Genomic DNA, 2,808 nt, shown 5'->3' on the forward strand with positions numbered 1-2,808 from the left:
GTTCAACAGATTATGTTATCCAAACTAAGCTGCTTGTTTATTAGCTTGTGAAAGAAACTATGTTAGGTTCTTGGATTTTAATATATTTGTTACGAACCCAACGACACTGTTGACGTATGGAGGAGCGACTTCAGCGCCATCTGTGAGTCTGCTCTCAAACCCCCATGGAATTGGACTCTACCTGGACAACGCCATCTATTGGAGGTGGCGTAGTAGGTGTAATTGGCTCAAGATTCCTGCCTTGAGAAACCAGTGAGGTGGTAGTGAGTGACCTCTGGTGATAAGGCAATTCAAGACCAGCGGCATCTGTAGTTACTACGAGCATAAATGTCAATGACCAAAAGAGTAAGTGTTGCTTCCTAATGTCTCCCGTACCTTAGAACTGATGACGTGTCTGTATCCACAGAGGTGCCGTGGGGCAGCAGTGGTTCTGTGGATGAAAGTCTACCTTGAGCAGCCTGAACTCGCCCAACTTAGTCCCGTCTGACAACTAAGTGAGCCGCCGCCGATCAGAAGTGTTGTTAATACAAGTGGAGTAGTGGTGGAAGAGTTCGTCATATCCCGGGACTGGCGAAGGGGAGAGACGACGGAGAGTAAAGTGCGTGTTGAGGAGCGTTGCTATCCCGTTGCTATTCTGTTGCTAGACCGTTGCTAGAGGCTTCTGCCAGGGGTGCGACACCTCTGTAGTTGTCCGTGAAGTGGGGCCCTAATCAGCGCGTGGCGGAGGTTCTCTGCCAGCGCTTGGCTGCAGAGTGGTTGTTGGGTAGAGAGGCACTAAGTGATAATGTTGGTAGGCTCGCGGGTATTTCCTGGTACTGTGGCTAGTAAGGTCGGAAGCGGAGCCCGAACATTAACGAAGGCTACATTATATTCGCGTCAAGAGTGCTCGGTCTCCTATATGAGAGCGGCACCTATATATATTTCCAAATAGAGTAATAATTCCGTTTGTTTATTTATGGTGATGGGAATATATTGTGTGTTTAGCTCTGCTTCAATGCTCCCCCCCCCATCCACCTTTTTAGTTTTATTACACTACCTAATACTCTTTGAAGGCCAGTACCGACTTGGGGTCGGACACTCATTTTGCCTCCACCATCAAAGAACCCGGTTGCGACCCATAGTGGCCATAACATTACTGAACATAATAAAACTCGCAAGTGATTTATCTGCGATAAACTGTGGAGGGAATACAATGGGATTTAACTCTCGTTCCTCAACACATACTACCAGTTGAACTAAGAGAAAATAAATATCTCTTAATAGTTACTTGAAGTTTGGAAGGTACCAACATTAGCGACAGTATACATGTATCGGTAAAACTTTTAAAGATTAAAAAAAAATCCTGAATTTGCATATACATAGGTTAAATAAGAAATTAAATTTTTTTATTTGTAATTTCACAGATGGAGCGAGGTAGATAAGCTTCTTGACAGACGAGGCTGTTGCGTTCATCATTCGTCAATTGATTGAACAGTTCATGGTAAGTACAACCTCCTCCTACCTCTTAAATTGATCAATAAATGCAAACTAATCCTCCATAAATGAAGATTTAAAATTTTCAAAAATATTCGATTAATCCTCGTCCCTTTCGTAGCACTTAATGTCTACCACAATCGGTAAAAAATTTAACTTCATTGCATCTATTAACCCTATCAGAAACGTTAAGAACATGAGAATAAAAGTAATTGCAGAAAGCCTATTGGCCCATACGAGACGGCTCTTGTTCACACACACCTAATCTCATTCATAAATGTTTAACCTATGCTTCAAACAATAAAGGTACTCCTTGTATTGTAATGCAGTAATTAGCTCTGCACAACTTCAACAATGTTACCGAACTACTATTCTCTCTACACTATCACAATAACGTGATGCATCAAATGAACAAATCCATAAGATCCGTTATGAGGGTTCGAACCTACGTTTGGGATCCCAGACGCACCTTCTCCCTGTAGAAACTGTGGGAGGCTTGTAAGGGCAGTTGCACCCAAAGTTGCAATATTTTTAGTGTTGTCGCATAAGGCGCGTCTGGGATCATCCCGGAGGTAAGTTCGAACCCTATTCACGTTTTTTTTTTTTTTATGTATTCCTTCGCCTTTCTAGAGATTGTAATTCAGGCTGTCATTCTTCAAATGATTCTTAGATGTTATTATTCGTGCACTGTATCCATATTAACGTGTTCGTTCTCTCCTCAGGAAAGTACAGAACCTGTAAGTAGTGTTAGATGGCCTGAGAAATTTCTACGAAAGTGTCTTCTATGTGAACGTTCTAAAGTCACCGAAGTTGTTTGATCTGAGGAGGGAGCTAGTTGACCTCCTGGACAAGGTCTAAGATTGCAGAACTACAGTTTCAACTCCCGACGTCACCTTATTTAAGCGTAGATGAACTACCCAGAATGAACTACCTGATGAACTCTTTTAAGAGACTCTTCTCTCGCAACATAAAGAAATTGTAAAAGATCTGATAAACTTTGCAAGAGATACACCGACAAAAAAAGTCAGTATCCCAAGGGTGGGTTTAAAGGTGTATACTCCGAAGCTGTCACATCTACGAACGTAAATGTCAAACAAACTCTTGGATAATACCCAGCATCCCATAGATAAAACTATTACCCTGTTCCTATATTGAGGCTCGGATGACTGAAACTAAAACACAATCTAGACAAAGACGCAATCTAAGACTAAAAAGCTTGTTGATTCCTCCTAGGAGAATGAAATAATTGAAACAAAGATGACCAAAAAGCTTCTAATTATAAATTATATGTAAATTATAATTAATGTGTTTTTAAAGTAACGCATTGTTAGTTCG

The 2,808-nt window shown here is 41.2% G+C and overlaps 1 long non-coding RNA gene across 1 annotated transcript; it reads left to right on the forward strand.

Annotated features, from left to right (window-relative positions):
- The first annotated feature begins 375 nt into the window (after positions 1–375).
- Positions 376–2,293, forward strand: LOC123750838 (uncharacterized). The gene is made up of 3 exons (XR_006772044.2): positions 376–494; positions 1,404–1,480; positions 2,196–2,293. It is a non-coding gene; the product is annotated as an uncharacterized lncRNA (long non-coding RNA).
- The last annotated feature ends 515 nt before the right edge of the window (positions 2,294–2,808 follow it).

This window comes from Procambarus clarkii, chromosome 26 (assembly GCF_040958095.1).
Source record: "Procambarus clarkii isolate CNS0578487 chromosome 26, FALCON_Pclarkii_2.0, whole genome shotgun sequence".
Lineage (NCBI taxonomy): Eukaryota > Metazoa > Arthropoda > Malacostraca > Decapoda > Cambaridae > Procambarus > Procambarus clarkii.